The sequence below is a fragment of the Tupaia chinensis genome, unplaced genomic scaffold (genome assembly GCF_000334495.1).
Source record: "Tupaia chinensis unplaced genomic scaffold, TupChi_1.0 Scaffold000633_1, whole genome shotgun sequence".
Taxonomy (NCBI): domain Eukaryota; kingdom Metazoa; phylum Chordata; class Mammalia; order Scandentia; family Tupaiidae; genus Tupaia; species Tupaia belangeri.
The window spans coordinates 257,938-283,120 of record NW_006160153.1 but is presented as its reverse complement, the minus strand read 5'-3'; the positions used below and the strand labels follow the sequence as shown (position 1 = coordinate 283,120).

The 25,183-nt window shown below is 39.1% G+C and overlaps 1 long non-coding RNA gene across 1 annotated transcript in view; it reads left to right on the top strand.

The window, feature by feature from the left end:
* Positions 1-24,549, top strand: part of LOC102477811 (uncharacterized) — a 50,575-nt gene extending 26,026 nt beyond the window's left edge. The window contains exons 2-3 of the long non-coding RNA XR_001371212.1: positions 12,594-12,650; positions 23,920-24,549. This is a non-coding gene — a long non-coding RNA (uncharacterized LOC102477811). The remainder of the gene's footprint in view (positions 1-12,593; positions 12,651-23,919) is intronic.
* The last annotated feature ends 634 nt before the right edge of the window (positions 24,550-25,183 follow it).

The following is a 25,183-nucleotide window of genomic DNA, read 5'->3' as shown; positions in this document are numbered from 1 at the left end:
GGTTTTTTTGTTTGTTTGTTTGTTTGTTTTTTGAGAGGTTTTTGCTATAGGGCATATGCACTTGCCAGAGAGAGAGAGAGAGAGAGAGAGAGAAAGTAATCCCCTCCCCCCTCCCCCGGGAGGATGGCCACTCCACAATCCCTTCTCGTCCATTCTCTTGGGATCTTGGGCACACACGCACACGCACCTGGCGTAAGTTTAAGCCACTGGGTCCGGGACTCGATCCACGGTCAGCTACATGGGAGTCCAGTGACATAGTCATTATGCTAACTGCTGGTCCCATCTGTGTCATTATATTTCAAGAAAGTCTTAAAACTCTTAGTCAGTGGTATAAGATCAGATGCCTTCTTGTCCTTTGGAAACCTTCTGATCAGGATCCAGCTTAAGTTTCTAGTCTCATCTCACTTGGCATCATTCTACTTTAAACTGGCTGGTCTAGTCTGCTTAATCCCCCGAACCTAACTTAATCATTCCTCTCTTTGAAGTTCCTTTTCTATTATCTGTCTAATCCCAACTATTTTTAAAAACTTATTTATTTCTTTCATGAACAAGAGAGATGACAGAGACAGAGATAGATTGAGAGAAAAAGAGAGAGACAGCACCTGTAAATAGGACCTTAGAATCTCAGTCCACCCCTAGTTTTCAAGCAGTTCCAGATCATGGGCAAGTGTGTGTCTGTGTACTCAAGGAGGTCTTTATATTCGAACCTGGAACATTCCCATGAGGGATTGCCTTGTTTTACGGCTGTGTTGCCATCTGGCCCCCTAACCATTCTTAAAACACAAGCCCATGTCAGTGTATTGAACTTACTAGAAAAGAAAATAAAAGTGAGAAGGAGGCAGAGAATAATCGGAGGACAGAAAGAATTAACATGTTGAAATTCAAGGAGAAAGAAGCCACATTTTGTGTGGTGTTCCCTGGGAAAGTCTGGAATCATTGTAAGACATTCATTAGAGGTAATACCCTCCTCCCGCTGATATTTTGTGAAGCTCAGAATATAGATTTATCAGTGCACCAAGAGTTGTCAGTTCTAGTCAGAAACATTTATTATCTTAATTTTGGAGTATGATTACATTCTCCTTGCTTAGCGGTGACAAGTATGTGGTAAATCACATGAGTCAGAAGGTAGTTTAGTAGGCATTAGTACAATGAAAGAGGAACTGGCCAGAACAACTATTATACATACAGGTTAAATTTTAGCCTGATAGTTATAGCTCTTCTTTCCATTCCTGAGGGACTTTCTCAAACGGTGCTTGTGGATTTAAACTGTGCCAGAGACAGGGCTTTAAGGTTCTATCTCTGAGCTTCTAGGGCTGACCAACTCTGTTCCTTGCAAACATGTTTCTTTCTCAAATCTGCTAACACTGTCCAATTATTTGGATATTCTCTAGGCTTAAACGGAGGGATGTTCTCCCCCTTGAATAAAATATTAATTATCTCTATTTTGATTCACAACCTGTGAGCTTCCCTATTAAATAATACTCCCAGTTATAGAAGAGGATCACCTAGTTTCTTGCCCTGTAGCTGGTTTTCAAAGAGATTCTAACATTAATTGTTTTCATGTAGTACTTTGTGTCTAGTTTTTTTTTTTTCCAGTAAATATTTGCTGGCTAATCATTAGTCTAACATACTTGTAGACTGTTGTATGTTCCTTTGTCGGGGTTGGGCAGCCAGGAGCTTACCTACTGATTTAAAGTTAACTGAAACTTTCCAAAAAGCTTCAAGAAGAGATTGAAAGTATTGGAGTACGGACAATGGGTAAGGGACCCACTTTTTTCATTAACTTTTAAAATACAATTAGACTAATAATTTATATTTTTATTGCTAAAAGGAATTTCAGATACATTGAAACAAACCGCATCTTACTTTGTATATAAATTCATGAAGGAACATTGGGTTGATTATCTTACTCAAATACACAGAATTAGTCAGTGACAAAGCAAGTTAGGATCCACATATTCTAACTTCTAGGCAAATGCAAATCATTCATTTAAGCCATAGCTTAATCCTGGATTCTAACTGAGGACATAATTACTTGACATTTTATTTTGCGATAGTCTCCCAGGAGGCAGAACTACAACTACCAGAGTTAGGCAATTTCATTCCTGTTGCCAAATATCTGTGTCTGATGTTCTTTATGTTCATTATAACAGTTAGTAATGAAATAAACATTAGCATAGTTACCATGGAGTTGGGCTAACATTTCAACATGTACTGCTTGAAGGATTGATCCAACCCCCTCAGATGTAATTTCCAAGGTAAAGATTGTGGTAAGGGTGACTCCTATGAAAGAGTCAGCTTTTGTGAACATGGAGCATCTAAATCGCAATGTCATCTCATACATTTATTTATTTTGGGTTGGGCACAGTTTGGAAATACTGTATGATTAGACTGGCTGATACTATAGAAGCCAAGAAAGCAGTCTCCCTGCCTCTGCACCTTCTTCCCATTCCCCCGACTACCCCAAAAGTAGCTCAGCGTATACAAAAGGTTTTTTTTTTTTTTTTTTTTTTTAGTTTTTGCTAGAAGGTACATGTGCTCACCGGAAAGAAAGAGTGAGAGAAGGTGAAAAGGTGAGAAAGCATCCTCACCATGGGACATGGTAACACGGTGATCCTTTTGTCTCCATTTCTTCTCTTGGGATTTTGGGCACATGCTCAATGGGTTTGTCAAGTCTCCAGCTTGACATGTGCTGTGAGCCATGTGGGATTCAGCCGCCTTCACCACCACACCATAGGATGACCCACAAAAAATACTTAGAAAGTTATTTTCAGTAAATTTTTCTCCTTGGGCCCAAATGTAAAACAATTAATGAAATACTGATTGTCAAGATGTTGGTTAGTATCACACAGTTTCAAGCATAATATAATTCATTCGATGCTGAGTCCTATTCAGCTTATATGTTTTTTATGGTTAAAAAAATGTTGTGATAAAAGTGAAATTTTAAAAAGTTTAACTTGCTTATAGTACTTAGTCAGGATTATGAAGATACATTTTATATCCTTTGAGTTGTTTTCAATAATTTGTTCATCCTTCCTTTCTGTCTTCCATTCTCCCCCCCCCTTTTTTTTTGGTGAGCTTTTTCTCTATAATTATCAAAGACAAAACATATATAAAGAACTGGAACATCCACAGATTACGTTTTCTGTTGGAGTAGGGGTGATCTAGAACAAATTCTACCCAGATTCCAAGGAATGACTATACTGCCTTTCAAAAATAGTGATAATGACTTATCATGAGGATTATTTTCTTTTTAAAAATCTTAATACACTATTGTAGAATGGTTTATTATGCATGCAATTTATAATCCTTTGGAAGGTAATATAGATCACCTCTAGGAGCTAGCCTACAGTTTATTCATTCATGACAGATCATGCTAAAGTCACATAACTTCCCATTTATGCTTAGTATCTCCAGAGGATAGACAATTCTGTGGATAAAATTTTCAATTGTTTCAATTACATCAATACATCTGACAATTTTTTTAAAGGCCATCATAGTTATGAGTGGATGGAATGATAGAGCCGTTGATATTTAGCACCTTAAATATATGCCTTCTATGTATTGTCCAATAGGTCTGCAGTGTTTTGATGGAGTTGAACTAAGCTCTCTCTAGTCTTAGTTCTTTTAGCTCAGTATTTCTATTGATCATTTTGATAGAGCTTTAGAAGTGGGGGTGCACCCCCACAGGAGGGATGCGTGCTTAAAACTCGAAGTGACAGACTCAAGAATAAAAGTGACGTCAACTGAGACATCCTGGGCCAAAACCAGTGAAATGAGATTAAGCAGAAGCCAGTTTCAGGTTCTGTTTCAGTTCAGAAAGTCAGCTGCATGAGAGTGAGCTGGCTTGGCCACAGTACAGATGGCAGCGTTCTGGGATTTCCATTTGATGACAACCATAAAATAAGCCAATGCCTAAGAAAAATAACTCGCACAATCCTAGTTTGCATTAATGAAATGTTGTGTCTAGCACAATAGTAGTGATGGGAAGGACAATTTCACCAAATTTGGTTCTAGTGAAATTACTTACTTATGAAATAAGCTGCCTAACTCCTTGTATTCTATTTTAAGACTTCTCCAACAGGAGTACATTCAGAGGAAGGTGTATAATGATGGGAAAAAAAATCATACTTTTGAGGCAAGGCTGAAAGTAGAGGATAGTGTTTTCTTTTAGGAGAAAAAGAACAAGGTGATAGTTGCAGAATGCCTTTGTCTGTGTAGCTAGCTTTCATGTTTGAGAAGCCAGAGAAAGTTCATCTAGAATACTGGTTTGAAGTTAGAGAGAGAAATTTTTGCTTTAATATATAGAGTAAAATAGCATTATCCAGAACATGGTTTAACATATGAAGGAGATCCATTGTACAAGAGTCATTTCACTCCAAAGTGGGAACTTGAATCAGATGGTATATCAGTTATCTGTCACTAAAAATTACCCCACAATTTATAGAGTTAAAACATATTTTTAAAAGTTTGTTTATTTTGTTCATGAGTTTATTTATTTTGTTAGAGAGAGGTAGAAGCGTTGTCACCCAAATCTCATGCCTTCCTATTTCATCTAAATCTAATCCTTTCTTATCCTTCCCAGTCTGCAGGGTTATGGGAGCATGTGCCCAGGAGGTAGAGGTCAACCTGAGAACCAAAATTATGACCTTCCATATGGACCCAGCATTATTTAAGCAGCACATTACTGCTACACCACCTGACTGGTGCTCATTTTTTATGGTGCAGAAACTCAGAAGGGTTTGCCTCAGCAGTTCTCATCTGGGAGGTCTCCTGTGGTTACAGTTATATACCAACTAGAGCTACAGCCATACAAAGGCTTTACTGGGTCGAATTCTCAAGGTGGCTCACTCTACCTGGCTGGCAATTTTTTCTGGCAGTTGTTGAGAGCTCAGCTGGGGCTGCCAGCTGGAGTGTATACATTTGGCCTCTTTATATGTCTTCAGTTTCCTTACAGTAAGCTTGCTTCAGGGTAGATAGGCTTCTTATAGGCAGCTGAATGCTATAAAGCATGTGTCCCAGTACACAAGGCAGAAGCTCCCTTATCTTCTATGACGAAGTCTTACAAGTCATGGGACATCACTTTCCCTGCATTGCAGTATTTGTGAGTCAGAAGCCCATACATACGACGGATGGATGGGAGTTCCAATTTTGGTAGGTCTGTCTAAAAATTCTGAACATTAAAAAAAGATACTTCCACAGATGACTTCTTTGTTAACTTCCAACTTAAATTCTCTAATTTTATTAACCTTATGGGCTGATGGAAAAATTTAAGGGAAATTAAAAAAAATTGATATCGTCTCCTAAAAATCTGAGTTTATATCAGAGCTTTCTTGAGATTATTTGTTGGTGCTCTCATATACAAGATTCCTAGTTTGATTTCACACACACTGGATGTTATGAGAAATACACAGCTAAAATAGTGAGTTTTCCTAAGTGATTTAGTAGACATTATAAATATAAAATAATAAATAATGTTGTAAAGCAATTTGATAAATTAGGAGTTTTGCTGGTTTAGGGCGGTGGTAAGGTCATGATAAGACAAACTCATACAATTTGAGGCTTCCACACTTGTCTTGTAGGGTAAAACAATCTATTGGCAATTAAAAATTTGAATTTAATCACTGTATGCAATGACACACTTGCAATGTGGTGCCTTATGGGTGTACAGAACTATGCTTATCTTGATAGAGATCTAACCTTTAGTGTATCTGAATTATAAACCTCTGAAGACAACACATATGTGCTGACTACTGTTAATCATCTGGTTGATTCCTAAGAGCCTTGATCCAGGCTTAGCTCTTGCTCTCATTTGCCCCCTAGAGTTTGGTGTGTGCCCTTTGGGTTCTTCTGATTGCTGACCTACTATAACTAGGCTTTAGCATTTTTTTCTACTTTTTAATGGCGTCTGACCCTTGACTCAGACTGGATTTGTCTTGGTGTCCCTAGAAGGTGCTGACAGATCTGTCCACCCATATCACATTGCTGAGATTTACCTACTGTAAATTACCCTTCTGAGAGTCCAGTAAAAGGGCTGTGCTTCTTACAGTTTTTATTTCTCACTTAGGGAAGAATGTATATGTTGCATGAAGTAGCCTTGAAGCAACTGAATCTCTGATAGAGCTAATTAGATTCTAATCTTATTATGATGTTTCCCCTGTTCTTTTCCTTTTGAGAGATTTTTGCTATAGGGTGCATTCATTCTCTGGAGAGACAGAGACAGAGATAGAGATAGATAGAAAATGAGAAATCACCCCCCAGGAGGGATAGCCATGCTGCAGTTCTTTCTCCTTCATTTTTCTCTTAGGATCTTGGGCAAGCACGCACATGCACCCAGTATGATTTTGAAGCCACTGGACATGGGACTCGAGCTGCCATCAGTCATGTGGGAGTCCAATGACATAACTGCTATACCATCTGCTGGTCCCTCCCCTGTTCTTTTTCTTCTCTCTTATGATGAAGAAAAATTGAAATAGTAATTGAAGATTTGAGTTTTCCGTGATTTCTTTTTCCCACTATCTCAAAAGTTCATTTCTCTTTTCACGTTAATTAGTGCTTTTTTGTACATATTTGTCAAATGTCCAAAATGTCTGGCTATTGCGTGACTAAGTAAAGATCTGACTACACCTCTGAAAGTAGAAACAGGTAGTACATCATGGATGATCTCATTTAAAACTTTAATCTGCCATTTGTCTAGTATATTCTCTTCATATTTTCATAGTTTTGTCTTATTTTATTTGAAATCCCGCTTCCCTCCACTAGACTAAAATCTCAACAGAAGACCTCCTTATGAAAGGAAGCACCGACTATAGCTTGACATTAAAATCAAAATAAGAAAAAAATTCTTTTCATCGTAAAACATTAACTTAACCAGAACGTTCTCCCAGTATTCAAAGTGCTGGGATGAGCCTTGAGAGCTTCAGTAGCAGATATCGATGATCCCATTGACAAAAAGCTCATACATGGCCCTTTGCATCAACAAAATGCTGGTTTCAGGAATTGTAATGTGATTCTCATTCTTTCACCATTTTGTTTTTCCTTTTAAAGAACAAAAACTCATTTACAACAAAGCTACAAGACAATTCCTGCAAGAGATGCCAAATCTATTCCTTCACCAGCACTCTTCCTGGTGGAGTATTTCCACCTCCGGCTGATTTTAAACTTTCACAGCCCTTTCATGTACGGCCCAGTTTGTGGTAACCCAATTGTGTCAGAAGTATCAACGCATCTAGGTATAAGCTCAGTGTTCAGGCCAACATTTGGCCAACATCTCCAAAGTCCAGTCAAATAGGTTATTTATTTTTTTGGAAGCTGAAAGAGAGCTGAAACATGGTTTGGGTTTTTGGGCCAAATGTTTTCTTGAAATATCTGAGAATGTACTGCTATAAAATATTCAGTGATGGAGTAAGAAAGTAAAACAAGTCAGTTTATCCTTCAGCAATTTTACCTTCTTATTACGGCCTCAATGATAGGCTGTATTATTTGACATTACTGAAAGTTTTGGCCCTTCTGTTGTCATGATCTAAAGAACGTCAAAAAAGAGGATGGAGAGCAGATTCACAAGAGGTTGTTATTGCTCATAAGTTTGGGGTGCTTGATGGGATGCTCAAATTGCAACCTAAAGAATGTTTTTTTTGTCTTTTTTTTTTTGGAGAGGTTTTTGCTGTAGGGCGTGTTCACTCACCAGAAAGACAGAGACAAAGAGACAGAAAGTGAGAAGTTGTCCCCCAGGGGGGTTGGCCACGCCGCAATCCCTTCTCCTCCATTCTCCTCTTGGGATCTTGGGCACGCATGCACACGCGCCCGGTGTGAGTTTAAGTCACCGGGCCCGGCACTCAAACCACAGTCGACTACATGGGAGTCCAGCAACATAGCCATTACGCTAACTGCTGGTCCCAACTACCTAAAGAATATTTAGTGAGGCTGGCAGGTGGCATGGTAGTTAAGGGTGCTAGACTCTCACATGGCCGGCCTTGGTTCAAGTTTCAGACCTGGCAGCTTGCTTTTTCACTTTCTCTCTCTCAATCTCTTTCTCTCTGTCCCTCTCTGGTCAAAATAAGTAAATAAATAAAATTATTCTTTTTTTTTTTAAATAATATTTGGTTACTTTGGACAGGGTAACAGCTTGTTATTTCATGGCCCCAAGGTAACAGGTGTAGAGCTGCTCATGGCAAGGGAAAATTGGAAAGATGAGAACAAATGTTATTAAACTCTCTCTTACTAAATAGTGTCTGAACTAGTGGTAATTTAAGCACAATTTTCAGAATGTTAGATAACAGAGACAAAAACATGTTTAAAACTTCTATAGAATTAATAAGACATTACAGGAAATGTCATGTTTATTTATGGAAAAGGAAAAAAAAAGTTATTTATTTTCTAAACGTGGGTAAGTAAGGATATTACCAGTTAAAAATAATTCTGCGAATAGTTCTTTGCAAAAAATTAGCACAAGAATAAAGCACACTTAATAATGAAGGAAACAACAACAATAAAAGTAAAAAAACCCTGCAAACCATGATCCTAGATCAAATAAATACTGATGAAATATATCTGTGTCTGTATTTACAAGGGGACTTCAAAGAATTCATGCAAAAATAGAATTGCAATATGAGTTTACTTTGGTGAAAAAAGTTTGAAATCCTTCTACAGTCATTTCATAATACGCATATTCCAGGAATTTTTGAAGACTCCTCATATTTATTTCTAAGCGTTTTTAATGCCTGTATATTAAATATGTAATACTTTAAAAATTAGATCAACCTCATTTTGTACTGTATCCTCTGCATACTTTTTCAATTGATACCATAATTTTTATGTTACATTTTCCTTTTATTGTTTGAGAGAATTTTCTGCTATAGGCCACATGTGCTTGCTGGAGAGACAGAGAAAAAGTGAGAAATCCCACCCCCTGGGCAGGGGAGAAATGGATAGACTGTAATCCCTTCTTCTCCATTCTCCTCTTGGGATTTTGGGCATGCACATACATGTGCATAGAGTGATTTTCAAGCAGCCAGGTCTGGAATTCAAACTGTAGTCTACCATATGGGAATCCAGTGCATAAACCACTACGCCACCTGCTGTCCTTCATGTTACATATTTATTTATTTATTGAGAGGTTTTCACTATAGGGCGCGTGCGCTCGCCAGGCAGAGAGACATAGAGACAGAAAGCGAGAAATCATCCTCCAGGGGGGTTGGTCATGCCGCAATCCCTTCTCCATTCTCCTCCCGGGATCTTGGGCACACACGCACATGTGCCCGGCGTGAGTTCTAAGCCACCGGGTCCGGGACCTGAACTGTGGTTGACTATGTGGGAGTCCAGCGACATAGCCATTACACTAACTGCTGGTTCCCCCTCATGTTACATTTTTGTAAGCACATTATTTCCATTAGTTATTTGTTATTTTGTCATGAATATGTAGTGACTGTCTTTTGAGGAAACCTGCTTCGAATATTTAGAATTTTCTACCATTTAACAAACTAATAAAGATTACTGATGTAAAGAAGCTTGTGCACTAAACTTTATGCAACTATGTGATTTTTCCAGTTAAGAGAAATTCTTACAGTTATAAAGCTTTCAATGACTTCCCATTGGCTGGAGAGTAGAGACAGATTTTCTTACTCTGGCTCATATTTACCCCACTCAGCTCCAGCCACACGGGCCGTGTGATTAGTCTACTCACCAAGTCTCAACTTTCTTCCATCTTGGCACTTGGCAGAAGTGCATGCCCTGGGCCTTCTTGTTGAGGTCATGTAAGCAGTTTTTCCTTTTAGCCTTTCCCTTTGACACAGTAATTGTTTTATATTCCAGACACTTGCTGCTTTATCAGACTGTGCTCCAGAGTGGAAAAAATTAGAAGCTGAGCTGACTAAAGCCATGTCAGTTCATAATGTTTACAAAATGTGAGCGAAAAATATGCCGTGAGTCCTTTAAACCCTGAGATTTAGGATTATTTGTTATTATAACGTAGCAGAGCCCGATACACTGGACTTTGTATTCAACATTCCTTTTCCTTCCTTATGTTATTTGTACATGTTACTACATTTGCCTGCCACTTCCTTCTCTAGAAAACATTCACTCCCTCTGGGGGGGATGGCCATGCTATAGTCCCTTCTCCTCCATTCTCCTCTCAGGCATTTTGGGTATACACATGTGCCCAGGTATTTCTCAAGCCACTAGACCTGGTACTCCAACTGTATAGTTGACCATGTGAGATCAAGCCACCTTAACCTCCATACCACCTGCTGGCCCACTATTTTTTGTACTTTGTATCTTTTTTTTTTTTTTTTTTGAGAGGTTTTTGCTATAGGGTGCATACACTCACCAGAAAGACAGGGAGAGAAAGAGAGACAGAGAGACAGAAAGCAAGAAATCACCCCCCAGGGGGGATGGCCACGCCGCAATCCCTTCTCCTCCATTCTCCTCTCGGGATCTTGGACAGGCACTCACACGTGCCTGGCATGAGTTTTAAGCCACGGGGTCCGGGACTGGAACCGAGGTTGACTACATGGGAGTCCAGCGACATGGCCATTACACCAACTGCTGGTCCCTGTACTTTGTATCTTTTATTGTAAGATCAGATTTACTGTAAGAGGTAGATATTTTACAAAGTGCTTGGCATATACTGAGTGCTCCATGAGTTTTGTTAAATGAGTCAATGAAGAGACACATTTCTATTGGGTCATTGGGAAAGTTATGATGCATTTTTGCGTAGAAAAATACCAAAAAATATGTAATGATTTTTCTGCCAGACCAATAAGTTTTATCATTTTCTAGCTAAATTGATCTCTAAATAGATCTAATATGACATTGCATGAGAATGATCATTCCTTTTAGCCTTTAGTAATAGCTAGCCTATTTTAGAGGCAGAAAGATCCCTCATTGGTTGATTTGCATTTCTTTTGAAAGGATACAATATTTTTATTGGTTCATTGGCATTTGCATTTCTCTTGGCCTATTCATATTCTTCAGCCAGATTAAGCTGAGTGTCCATCATTTATAGTTGAAATAGCACCAAATGAAGTAAAATAGTGGGTGAATTCGGGTTTCTTCTGTTCTGTAGACATTACATGTTCTCTTTTCTCTAGGTCACTATCCCTCTCTGTCTTTCTTCAGAACATTCTCAGAGTGCTAAGATCACTGAGCATAGGATATTAAAGCTAACGAGCAGATGGTGATAAGGTAATATTTGGATCCCTACTCTACTAATTTTCCTCTGGAAATTGTCATCAGGAGTCCCATGAGGAAGTATTGCTAACTGACAAGACACTATTTGGACATTCTGTAGTTTATGGCTATAACATCATCATTACGTCACCATTTCTTTAGAAACTTGATACAACACACTTTGTGTAGTTGTGAATGAACTAAACTAAACTAAGTCATGGAATACAAACCCAAGTGATGGAAATAATAGCCTGATCTCTGCAATTATACTTCTGACATGGCATTCCATGAATTAATTTTTTTATTTTTTAGAGAGAGAGTTTTTCTGTGCTCTGTGCTCACCAGAGATACAGAAGACCAAAAGAACCTAGAAATCCCCTCCCAGGGGAATGACCATTCCACAATCCCTTCTCCTCCATGCTCTTCTCGAGATTTTAAGCATGCACACAGACACGCCTGGTGTGAGTTGTAAGCCACCAGGTCTGGGACTAGAACCGTGGTTGACTACATGGAAGTCCAGCCATGTAACCATTACACTATCTGCTGGTCTCTCAAGAATTAATTTTTTGAACCCAGTAGTTTTTAACTTTCTGGACCCAGACACTTCCAAGTGTGAATAAACTCATTCAAAATAAGCAAGTTTACTCAGACTCTGTGATTCTCACTCCTTGCCAAATTATATTCTTTTTTTTTTTATAAGGGTATCTTCCATAAAATTCTCAAAAAGATCAGTTTTCTACTGAAGTTCTATATCTTCAGCCTGGTAAAATAAATCCTGTTTTGTTGTTGTTATTGTTGTTGTTTTTGGATATGTTTTTGCTAGAGGGCGAATCTTCTCCCCAGAAAGACAGAGAGAGACAGACAGAAAATGAGAAATCACCCTCTGGGGGGATGGCCATGCCACAATCCCTTCTCCTCCATTCTTCTCTCGGGATCTTGGGCCCCCACACACCCGTCATTAGTTTAAGCCACTGGGTCCAGGACACAAACTGTGGTCGACTACATGGGAGTCCAGTAACATAGCCATTACACCAACTGCTGGTCCCAATCCTGTTCTTTTGGAATCAGTAGCAAAAGTGAATTTCAGGTGCATCTAATATCCTAGGGAAAAAATGCTATTTTGTTTGTTTGTTTTGGTCACAAAGTATATACACACACCTTCTTGATTTGATCTTGATAGTCACCTAAAAATCCCAATGGAATTCCCTTTGCAATGGTCATCTACACTGCAGTGTTGCTCTCCAGAAGAAAAGAAATGTTTTGGGTTGACATTTGTCATGTTTTTTCTTTCTAAAATTTGATTTGGGGCAATTACTGTGTTTCTGTAAAGTCATATGCATTTTCAGATTTCGGCTGCACAGTTTGCTACAGAGTGAAGTTCAAGGAATTGTTCATAAGTATCTCATATACATTGTGCATTGTTTCAGAAAGCAGATCCCTGCCCAGAGGACTGACACCAGTGTCCACCAGATTCAGCTGTCTTGGTGTGTGAGTGAGTTTTCCTGCCTTGTCACCAGCACAATATCTTTGCTGCATGCTGGGCTGGTCCACAATATATTACTGTTCTGTGTACCACACACATGTGCCACAGATGGTCATTTTTAATTTCAGAACTCAACTGTAATAAATTCAGCACATTCATATTTGGCTAAGATTAAGTGCTGGGAGGCTATCACGGAAAACCCATCAGTCAAGTTCATCTCTAACCAGGCAGTGGTGATTCCATAGCTACAAAATAAACCTTTGTTATGCCTTCTCAGCCCCACAACCTTTTCTCTTTCTTTCTGAGTAGGATGTAAATCTAATCCACACGCTAACATTTGCTTACAAGCTGTGTAAAAGAACTCAGGGGGTTTGGTATTTGGGTAAAACAGACCTTTCATGGAGACACACTAATAAATATGTAAGTCAGAGTGTGTCTTAAGTGTCTTGTAGCCCTTTATTCAGACTCTGCATTTATTTCACTTGCTTTATTTAATTTTTCTTGAATTAGGGGTAGGCAGTCAAATCAGTATAAGTGATCTTAGTCAAATCACTGTGTTGAGGACATGATATAAGACCTGGTGGGAAATCTGATTTCTGTGGTCAGGCCGAGAAAGACAATATTCTCAGGTGGGCGGTTGATGGGAAAACACAAAACAAAGCTGAAAAAAAATTATGAAAAAAATAATACCTCATAGAGACTGATATGTATGTGACAGGGAGGAAGGGTGACTAAGATGAAGGGTGACTAAGATGAAGTGAGGTAGGTGTAAGTACGATTGCAGGAAAAGAGCTCTCAAGAATTCTGGGATGAACACTATCTAAGTTTAAAAAAAGGCATTGTCATTATGGAGTTTCTTCCACCTTCTTGCCTCTAACATAACCTGGAATTCCTCAGAACTCATTCTTTCCCTGTAACACTCTCAAGCAGTGATAGTTCTTTTTCTTTCTTTCTTTCTTTTCTTTTTTTCTCTTTTTCTTTCTCTCTTTCTTCCTTCTTTTTTCTTTTTCTTCTTTCTTTTTTATGTGACTATCCTTGATTTCTTTATTATACATTGTAGTTCTTTTCTCAAGCCCTATGGAGCTCAGAGTTGGGAAGCGTTATCCGTGTCCATTGTGCTCCCCATTGCTGCTTCCTCCTTAACGTCCTTTCACCTTCCCTGTAAATATGGTGCTCCTTTGAGCTCAGGCCATCCTTCTTTAGTATCGTTTCCTCCCTCTGATTTTCTCATCTCTCCAACCCTTGGTGACTCCATTCATTTACCAATGACTTTGGCAGTAGGCCATCATTGTCTTCATCCCAGTTTCTGCCATTGTCTTGTGTAGCTTCAACATTCACATTTTTCCCCTTGTATTCTTACTTTTCAAATTGCCTAGGTTGCCCCTTTCCAAAGTCATGACTTGGATATTGTCACTACACAGAACTGCTCAACTTCCACATCTCTCAGTCACACACTGAGCACAATGTTGTCTACTTTTAGATTTTCTGTTCAATCAAGTCCCAAATCTACCCATTTTCTTTTCTTTTTCGTCCAGTTTACAATCTCAATGTAATAACATTCTTGCCAACAGCCCAACCTACTTACTCTTCATTTATTCATACAGACCTGGTAATATCTTAACCCTTGTTGACCCCACTTATTGACCTTCTCTGTGTTTACATTTGAATAAACAAACATTGTACCTTTCTTACGCTATATCATGAATTGCACAATATGGTCACAGTCTCTATAGTTCTTCTGCATTCTGGCCATATCGTTAAGTTTTTGGGGTCAGCTCATTCTCTTACTCTCCATGATTATTTAATTTTATTTATTTGTTATTTATAATAAGCTATATATATATGAGTATATATAAGTCTGGAGTTCCTAAGGTATGTCATATAGAAGGTATTTACAATTGTAGGGCTGAAGGAATTTGCCTATGAGGTTCATTGATAATCACTGATGATAGGAGAAAAGGTGTATTGATTTATTATAATGTATATATTTTTTTCTACATGGAAGACAGAAAATGATGAGTTAAAACAAACAAACAAACCAGCAAGATGATTGTGACTTAGAGAGCCCCTCATAGAAGAAAAGGTCAATGAAGGAGGTGGCCAGTGGGTGGGAAGGAATTAATGGACTCAACACTCAATTGATAGCAAATGATTTTCTTTTTAAACTGAATGAGACTAACATGTTATTACTGAGAGGTGTGAGACAATGGGTGAAAACGCCCAGAACAAAGGTTTGTTAGTAGATAAAGTTCCTTAGTCTGAGCTACTCTTAGAAAGATAGGTGGATGTCCTGGGATGTGAAGACCTTTAGTCTTGCTAAAGGCACCAACAGGTTTAAGACAATTGCATTCTCCCTCATTGTGCAAGTCCTTCCTGCCTCTGCCTGGAAACTCCCTATCCATCCACATTCTTGGCCAGAAGTTGCCTGCTTTATCTCACCTCTACCTGGTTCTCAGAGGCCTCAAAGTCCTACCAGTTTCTCTTACTGCTTTTCACTTCCATCAAATTGTGACAGAAGTGATGTGCTTTTAATTTCAGGATTTCCTGATGTTTTGATCCAGATTTTTTAGAGAATTACATAGCTATTTGTAATACAGTAATAAACGTATTAATAAAAACTGGCCCAGTTGCGCTGGTATAGGTGGCAATGTGTTGGTGTGTAATACTAGAGCCTGTGGGAGGCCCACGTTTGGCGAGTGTATGTACCTGAAAACCTTGATGACTGGCAAGCTGTAAGGAGGATCACAAAATAATAAGACTCTATCAGGGGTACATCTCTATCTTCTTCCCCTAAATGAAAGAAAATTAAAACAATTTAAAAATAAGTTACCTATAAAATTCACATATTGGAGTAGTCATTTGCATTTAAGTTAATTTCTTATCTTACACAGACATTTAAATGCATCTCCTCCTGCCCTCTCTCCAAAGGTATCTGTACTACACTAGGGCTTCTCTCCTGGCCTTTGCTGTCCTTCTGGCCCACACGTGTCTATACAGATATACTGTCCAATCTCTTGAATGTCAAGCCCAGCACCTTGCAAATGTGAAAGCATCAGAGTCATATAGGTAGCTTTTATTATTTTTATTTAAAGATGTTTTTGCCTTAGAGCATGGGTGTTTCTTGCAGGAGGGAGAGGGGGACAGAAACAGTTAGAGGGGAACTGAGAAATCACCCCTGCTGGGGGAGGGGTAGCCAGGCTGAAATTACTTCTCCATTCTCCTCCCAGGGTCTTGGGCACACACACACACACACACACACACACACACACACACTGCATGATTTTCAAGTCACCGAGTCTGGGACTTGAACTGCAGTTGGCCATGTGGGAATTCAGCAACATAACTGCTACACCATTTGCTGATCCCCAGAAGAATAACAAGCTTCTTAAAACTGATTATTGGGTCTCATCCTCAGGAATTGTGATACAGGGATGGACTGATATTCTGCATTTTTGACTTGTTCTCAGGAAATCCTGGTGTTGCCTTATTTTTTTATTTAATTTAATTTGTTTTTGGAGAGGTTTTTGCTATAGGACACATGCGCTCACCAGAAAGACAGAGAGAGACAGAGAAACAGAAAGCAAGAAATCACCCCCCAGGGGGGATGGCCACGCCGCAATCCCTTCTCTTCCATTCTCCTCTTGGGATCTTGGCCCTGCCCACCCGCTCCCGGCATGAGTTTAAGCCACCGAGTCCGGGTCTCGAACTGCGGTCGACTACATGGGAGTCCAGCGACATAGCCATTATACTAACTGCTGGTCCTGCATTACCTTATATTTTGAAGTGAACCCGTAGAAGCACAATGATCTCCACAGCTCAAAGGGTCTCAGAGACAAAGGAATCAGGCAGACAAATGTGGTTCGTTAGTTAAGAGTTAACCAAGGGAACTTATGGAAGGCCTTGGCTGGCCCCAGGATAAGCACATTTCTGCACTACTCACTCCAAGTTATATGTTTATATGGCTTATAAAGGAGTTGGCTGTAATGGGGTTTAGGTGCAGGGATGTACTGAGTAGCTTTGGATGTTAATACCATACTTACCTATAAGAAGAGACCCCCCACTCTCTCAAATAAGGATAATAGCGTGATGATTATAGCAGGTTAGGTTAGTCCCAGAATGCACCCGAGGAACGTGGTGATGTACAGAGGTCAGATTGGTGAAGTTAGTGGATTAGCTTTAAGATGGCATCAGTTTGGGTCAACATCACCATACTCAGAAAAACAAAGGCTTACAACACTGGTACCTGTGTGTTGTACTAAAAACCAGTGAAGATTTAGGCACATTACTTAAAGGAAGCCCTGTGAAGACAGTTGTTCAGTAAGTCTGTATACAGTAATCCATCGTTTCAAAATAATTATGCACTACTCTTTATATAATAAGCTTTGGCTCCTTATTCTTTGACTTTTATAATTTCAATCAGGAATGTTACCAATTGTGATATATTGTTTGTAATTTATAACAAAATAATGTAATAATAATTCATTTTCAGGTTTTTAGTTCAGTTAAAGATAATTCTCATGGGCCCAGCAGGTGGTGTGGTTGTTAAGGAGCTGGACTCTCACATGGTCGACTTGGTTCAAGTCCCAGACCCACTGGCACACTGGATGTATGTGCATGGGTGCCCAATATCCCAGGAGGAAAATGAAAGAAAAGGGATTGTGGTGTGGCCATCTCAATGGGGGGTGATTTCTTACTTTCTCACTCACTGTCTCGCTCTGGTTAGTGCATGTGCCCTATGGCAAAACCCTTAAAAAACAAAAACAAAAAACTACACACTTAAACATTTTTAAAACACTGGGACCAACAGTTAGCGTAATGGCTATGTCGCTGGATTCCCACGTAGTCGACCGCGGTTCAAATTCCGGACTCGGTGGCTTAAACTCACGCCAGGCCCATGTGCGTGCATGACCAAGATCCCGAGAGGAGAATGGAGGAGAATAGAGTTGGCAGTGTGGCCAACCCCCGGGGACTGATTTCTCGCTTTCTGTCTCTCTGTCTCTCTCTGCCTGTGTGGCAAGCACAAGCGCCCTATAGCAAAAACATCTCAAAAAAAAAATAAATAAATAAAAACCAAACACTTACATGGGCCAGCTCCATAGTGTAGTGATTAAGAAAGCCAGGTCCCACATGGCTGACTGCAATTGGAATCCTGGCGATTATGGAATGACCACACTCCATTGGAGGTGTTGTCTCTCTCTCTCTCTCTCTCTGTTTCTGGTTACTGCACATGCTCTCTACCAACAAAGGAAAACAAACAAAAACATTAACACATGTAATTATCGTTCCAAACTTTTGAAACTTTCTTGATACTATTCACCAAAACAAAAAATATTAATAAATCAAATGCTAAAACATTTAATAAATTGAATGCCACAACTGCCAACCATAAAAGCCAATCACCAACACAATACTTATCATTACAATGCCACTATTATTATTATTTAATAAGCAATTATGAAATCATTTATTTTTTATAATTATAAAATTCATAATTTTTATCATTTTTCTTATTTAATTTGAATACATATGAGAACTAGAAGAAACAAAATGCTGTTATAGTGCTATATATTGAATTATCTGTAAAATTTTATTTTAAAAGAAGGCTCTGTTTAAGAAAGAAAATGAGAATAAGAGGGAGGATGAGAGGAGAGAAGAAGAGAGGAAAGGAGAAGGAAAAGAGGAGAGAACAGGAAAGGGGAGGAGAGGCTAAAAGAAGAGTGAAGAGAGCAGAGGAAATGAGAGAAGCCGAGGCAAGGGGAGGTGAGGGAGCAGAGGGGAAGGGAGCTGAAGATCTCTAGCCTAGAGCAGTTTCTTGAGTATTGATATGCTCAGGATATTATAGATCTATTCAGGATTCTGTTCAAATGCAGCTTTAGATTCTGTAGGTCCAGGGAGGGCACAGGAGTGTGGAATCCTACAAGCTCCCAGGTGATGCTCAGGCAGATCTTCGCTGGCTCACACGTTGCTTCGCCAGGGTTTAGATGACCACCTATGCAAAGCTTGTTCCTCTTGTCTCAATGTAATGTATCCTTAAACCAACATCTGTCCCCTCCAACACTAGCCTCTACTAATCATTATTCTACCCTCTCTCGCTGTATGAGGTCATCTTTTTTAGTTTCCACATATGTGCGAAGACATGAGGCATTTCTCTTCTTGTGCCTGGCTTATTTCACTCAGCACAATGTCCTCCAGGCTCTTCCATGTAACCTCAAATGACAGGATTTCATTCTCTTTTTTCCTTGGTTTCTCTTTTATTCATGATACAGCATATGAGCATACATGTGAGAGTAAGAGGAGAGAAAGAGAAAAGCACCCTCTCCTGGTTTTGATTACACCATGACCCCCTCCCTCCAGTCCTCCAGCTTACCAGCTCCCGGGCCCTTGTGCAAGAGTCTGTCCTGTCTCAGGCCAACAGGACTCTGGGATTCGAACCTTGGTTATCATTTGAGATCCAGCTTCTCTTGAGCAGTGCATTACTGCTGTGCCACAAAGCTGGCTTCTCCAGTGTGTGTGTGTGTGTGTGTGTCTGTGTGTACACATCACATTCAACAACAGTTTATTGATCTTTCAGATTAGCTAAAAGAGGATTTTTTTTTTTGAGAGGTTTTCGCTATAGGGCGCGTGCACTCGCCAGACAGACAGAGAGAGACAGAGAGACAGAAAGCGAGAAATCACCCCCCAGGGGGGATGGTCACGCCGCAATCCCTTCTCCTCCATTCTCCTCTCGGGATCTTGGGTATGCATGCACACATGCCCGGCGTGAGATTTAAGCCACCGGGTCCAAGACGTGAACCGTGGTCGACTACGTGGGAGTCCCGCGACATAGCCATTACGCTAACTGCTGGTTACCGCTAAAAGAGGATTTTTAATGTTCTCAACACAAAGTAATGACAGATGTTTGAGACCATGGGTAACTAACCTGATTTAGTTATAGTCTTGTACTGAAAAGTCACGTGATGCCCCATAGATATGTACAGTTCTTGTGTGTCACTAAAACTAAACATACAAATAAGTAATAGTGGTGGTGCAGCAGTAACAAACGCTTTACAACACTAAGGTCACAAGGGAAGGTCACAGGGACCCATGTCTGTGATCCTTGCTGTCTGAGACTTGGGGTAAATCATGACCAATTCCCTGCTTCTCTCTCTCTCTCAGAATAAATAAATAAACTTAAAATATATTATCACCTAGTTTAGGATCTTTTATGAGTTGTCAGGGGGAAGATTGGTGAGTGTAACATGCATTGGAAGGGAAGTAGGGAGCAAAAAGTTTAGCATGTTCTCTATAATCCACTAAAAAGTACCTTTGCTTAAAATGTGAATGTAAAGTTAAAAATTGTAGTAGTCTTGGAGCCAACAGATGGCACAATGGTTAAGGTAGTGGACTCCTACATGGCTGACCATGGTTCAAGTCCTGGACCTGGCTACTTGAAAAATCAAGTGGCTTGTGTGCATGCATGCCCAATATCCCAAGAGGAGAATGGAGGAGAAGGAATTGTGGCATAAGCATCCCCCCGGGGGTGATTTTTCACTTTCCTTCTCTCTCTTCTTTCTGTCTCTTGACAAAAAAGCTCAAGAAACATAGTAGTCTTATTATCAGAATTTTATTATCAATATCCCTTTGTAACTGAATTTAGGAACATCCAAGTGTGAATCTGAGCCTATAGCCAGAGGTCTGGGAGAACAGAAATATGCTGGGGGGAATATCACGGGTAGAGAACATGAAGGCGAGGGGAGTAAGTATCTTTGGAACCATAATCTAATTGACTGCAGTTCTTAGTATATGTTTAAGTGTACCCCCAAATAGTTGGCTAATATCAAGAAGCAAAAAAGCATCAATTATTAAAGAGATACCACACAAATTATAGTAATTATTTAAATTTTGTTCAATATGATCAGCATCAAATCAGCACAGTGAATTCTTAGGATTAAAACTCCTATAAGACAAACCAGGATAGCTTAAGCTCTTGGAAAATTGGTGATTAGAAAGGACAAATATAACAGGGATTATAAGCAATGTGTCTTTTCATTTAATACGAATGAAAAAGTTGCCAAGGTGCCATCCACTTTATAAAACAGAATACAACCCAATCTCTCTCATCTTATGATTTAGAAATAAACACATATTTTAAGAAAATAGATCAGCTGATTTCTAATCCAAAATTATAATATACACAAGCTACTTGTGTAGTATAATGTTTTAAACCATTTGGTGGTTTAAAATAGCAGAAACTTATTCTTTCCCAGTTCTGGAGGCCAGGAGTACCAAAGCAAGATGTCAGCAGGGTTAGTTCTTTCTGGAGGCTCTGAAGCGGGATCATTTCTATCCTTCTAAGCTTCTGGCATCTATGCCAATCCTTGGTATTCACTTAATCCCTACTTTAGTCTTCGCATGGCTCTCCTCCTGTTTCCGTGTGTCTTCTTTTTGCCTACAAATAGACAAAAAGACATTGGCTTTAAGGACTCACCTTAGCCTGGATGATTATATGTTTTCCTCATTGTAATTACATGAGCAACGAACCTGATTCCAAATAAGGTTATATTCGGATATTATGGATAGATGTATCTTTTGAAGGCCACAAATCAAACTACTACAATTATGGAAGAAGTTTGAGAATTAAAAATAATTGATAAGTTAGCAGCAATTCATTCGTTACCATCCTACCTATACATCGCTTTATTCACCCAGGTATTTATTTTGCCTAGTGGTTGAGTACCTACTATGTGCTAGGCAGAGTTAGATCCTTGAAAGACAAGAATGACCAAAACTATGGTTAGTTGTTATTCTTTTACTATAACCATTACATTCAAAAGTTAAACCACTGTTTGTATGTTTATAAACTTAATTCTATTTTGGTATACCTTGGTAAGTGGGGGAGGGATACAAGATTTCTAGACTCCTCAAGTTCTTGAAAAGTCTGTGAAACCAAAGCTTAATAAGAACACCGTTATAAAGAAAAAAAACAGAGGCCATCTGATGAGAAAAATATTTTAAATAATAATAAAATAAATAAGATCTTTAAAATAAAATAAATTATGAGTTGATTCAAAGTCCCACATAAGATACTAGAAAAGCAAGTCTAGAAATATGAAAAAGAATAACACACCACAACCATATTAAACTTATTCCATGAACCTTGCATCAAGCAGATAGATGTTAGGGCAGCTAGGTACTTTCAATTAATTTTTGAGACCAAGTAAGTTTTTTTTTTCATTTTTTATTTATTTAAACATTAATTAGTTAATTTATTTATCTATTTTTTTGTTGTCACTTTTAGGCCTCTGGGTCCAGGACTTGAAAGCTGTTCACCACGAGGGAGTCCAGCACCTCAACTACCATGCTACCTACTGGCCTCGAGACTAAACAAGTTTTAAACATGTCACTGCTAATCTTCAAGTTTCGATGTTACTTTTCATAGCATTTTGTTCTGACATAATCCTTAACTTTTGATCCTGTTAGCTTTTGTTTTAACCATATCAGATATGACTAGATATTGTACACTATGTCCATAGTAAGCCTACTTGCATACTTTTTTGTGCAAAAGAAGTAGCATACACAGGAAAAAATAAGTAATAAAATTATGTATGCCAATGTGGAGAAAGTTTCTGCTATGAATAACTTTCCAAGTTGTGTGTGTGTGTTTTAAGACAGGGTATCACTGTGTCACAGTCCTCCTGGCTTGGACTTCAGGCATAACCACCATGTCCAGCTCTTTTGTTTTCAGACAGGGTCTTACTTTGTTGTCCAGGCCCACATCAAGCTCACAATCATCCTGCTTCAGTCTCCTGAGTTGCTGGGGTTATCGGTGCATGCCATAGCACCCAGCAGTTAAGTTGGACCAGGAACTGAGCCCAGACCTTCTGTGTGGTCTGAGTGTACAGTATCTTTATTTTATTTTTAAGAGAGATTTTCGCTATCGGGCACGTGTACTCACTAGAGAGACAGAGAGACAGAGAAAGAAAGTGAGAAATCACACCCTGGATGAATGGCCTGTTGCAATCTCTTCTCCTCCATTCTCTTCTTAGGATTGGGCATGCATGCACATGTATTCAACATGAATTTAAAGCCTCTGGGTCTGGAACTCGAACCACAGTCAGCCATATGGGAGTCCAGTGACGCAACCATTATGCCATCTGCTGGTACAGAACATAGTATCTTAGTAGTGTGTGCTGCTACAGTTGGGCCTTTGTGTGTCTGTGTCTATCTGTGGTGTGTTTGTGTGGTATTTTAAATGAAGTTTCTGTGTGTCACAATCCTCCCCCCTCAGTCTTCAAGTAGCTGGGTCTACAGGTATGTACCGGTGCACCTGGCTTTTTAGGTGAGTCTGGAATTCAGCCTCACCCTCTTGTGAGACATGTCCAATTCACTTGGATGCAGCTGGGCTGAGTCTAGTGTGATCTTAATGTCAAAGGCAGGCCATTCCTTCTAGTGAATTAATGATCAGATGAGGAGGGCCTTGGAATGGAAACAAGAGTGCTGTGGGGCTGGCACCATGACCTGGTAGTTAAGGTAGCTGGATTCCATGTGGATGATTGTGGTTTGAGTCTCAGACCTGGTGGTTTGAGAAACAGGCCAGATTCATATGCTCAAAGTCCCAAAAGAAGGAAGATATGAGGAAAAGGGATTATAGAGTGACCATTCAGATACTTTCTATTCTCCCTCTCACTCTCTGTCTCCATGTGGAGAGCAGGCACCCTCTAGAAAAAATACAAAACCAAAACAAGACAACAAATGAAAGATATCAAGTTCATTATCACAGTAATGCCAGAAGATGGGCTGAAAACATCCTGTGTTACTGGGTCGTTAGAAAAACCATGACGTATTTTTTCTGTTTTGCTATGAAAAATGTGTCATGATTTTTTCCAGTGACCCAACATATCAATTTTTCTCACCTGAATTATTTCAGGTCTATTTGGATGCTAAAAATAGTTTGATTGTAATATTGTTAGTAAATGTGTGTGTGAATGTAGTCATTCAAACAAGTAAAATCAGGGAAGTGAAGGGTCCTATACAAAGTTTTAACCTAGCTGTGTTTACATGGTGAAATATTTCCAGGAAGTTTGGTTGTACCTTATGTAATGCTTGGAGAATTCCCATGAGATGATTTGTGAGCATGTCTAGTGTTCATATGTAGCATGGTAAAAATCAACACACTTGAGCTTGTATTGACATTCTGGACAATGCTAGATAGTTGTCATAATTTTGGCCTCAGATACAGTTCTTAGGAGGTACATAATCAGGAGACATCATTGAGTTTTTTTTTTTTTCAGTGTCCATGGACCCATGTCTACCTTGCAAAGCCAGAGGCCAGGAGGAACCCTATGTCACCTTGTGAGTCCATCCTCTCCACTGCCCAGAGAAGCCACATCTAATTGGTCAACCCAAAACAGATGAGATCGATACCCATTCTGAGAAGATCTCTGGAGAACATGTCACAAACTCTGCCATTCATTCTTGTGTCCAGTGGCTCCCCTCATTAAGGCATTTTTCCTTATGTCTAATCTCTGAAGTGTGAGACTAAGCCTACTTTCACTATTATTTCTCAGTAGAGATGAGAACAGAGAAAATAAGTTACTTATAATCATGACCATTGAGCCTCTTCCACCTTTATCCCCCATGGTTTACAAAGTCATCTCATGTTTTTTCACTGTTTCTGATTGACAATATCTATTTTAATTTTTTTCTTAGTAATACCAAACATCCTGGTGTGTGTGTGTGTGTATTACAAAAATTTACTACTGGAAAGTGAATTTATCCCGATGGTAAAAATGGCATGAGAAACTACGTTCCCTTACCCACATTAATGTTCTTCCTTCCTAACATAAATAAATGCCCTATCAGGTCTCTAGAAGGACATCTTCCATTTCTAGGATGTAAAATTTAGAAAAATAAAGATTCATGGAAGCATGAATGTCTGGGGGATGATGAATAGTTGTTTGGAGGAAAAAATTGTTTTATTATTTTAAAGTTTTGAGGTGAAAAATCAAACCATGAAGAGTTTCTCTATTCTCTGAGACAAACACGTTATGCATTATCTATTATTCTCTAAGTAGGAGTGTGAATATTTGGGTTCATTCAGGGTTTTTGGTGACACAAACACTAATCATCATGGCCATCTTACTGGTGCCAGCATAAGACTGAGAGAGTCATAGTTTTCTGGCTTTGACTCATGCTCCATGAGTGGGCCCTCCAGTCTTGGTCAAAGAACACTCCTTACCTCCTTAAACATCTACTTATTACCTTTATTTATAAAAATATATAACAGAACCAGCATTTACTGAGCTTATAACGTGTACCACATTTTGCTAAGTACCTTATATATGTATGTATGTATATATATATATAGCATAATTTAATTCTCTCAGAAGTGCTACTGCCAGTTGAGTATTTTTCTATACATTTTACTTAAGAGAAAACTGAGAGATTAGAAAATCCTGACTTATGTATGATGTATTAAGTACTCAGATTATGCTCATTCTATTATACTGAATTGGTAGTGAGCAGCTCTTTTCTATCAAAAATATGTTTGTAAGA